The following is a 402-nucleotide window of genomic DNA, read 5'->3' on the forward strand; positions in this document are numbered from 1 at the left end:
CGTTGTCTTGGGGATACAGGGAGTCGACCTTGAAGCAAAGCCCGCTCACGGCTCCATTTGTTATATTGATTTATAAAGACTACAGGTATCAATTTCCATGGGCTGTGCCGGCGGCAGGGTGCGCAGCTCCGGCGAGCAAAAAAAAATGGCAGGGGGCAGCCAGGGCCGCTCCAGCCGCGGGTTTGTGCTTCTGGGGGTTTTGCAATGACGCTTTGTCTGTACGCTTATTTTTGCAACCGAGGGACGGATGATTCTGCCACACTCCCTTGAGCCCCCCGGGAATGGGGATGCTAGCAGGGAGCACCTTTCAGAGTGGTAAGGAGCACAACATCGCAGTTTGGGGTTTCCCGCTGGCTTGTTGACGTTTTAACACGATGACAACAAAGCAGGGGGGTTTGCTGA

Source organism: Eurypyga helias, unplaced genomic scaffold (assembly GCF_000690775.1).
Source record: "Eurypyga helias isolate BGI_N326 unplaced genomic scaffold, ASM69077v1 scaffold8289, whole genome shotgun sequence".
In the NCBI taxonomy this organism is placed as follows: Eukaryota; Metazoa; Chordata; class Aves; order Eurypygiformes; family Eurypygidae; genus Eurypyga; species Eurypyga helias.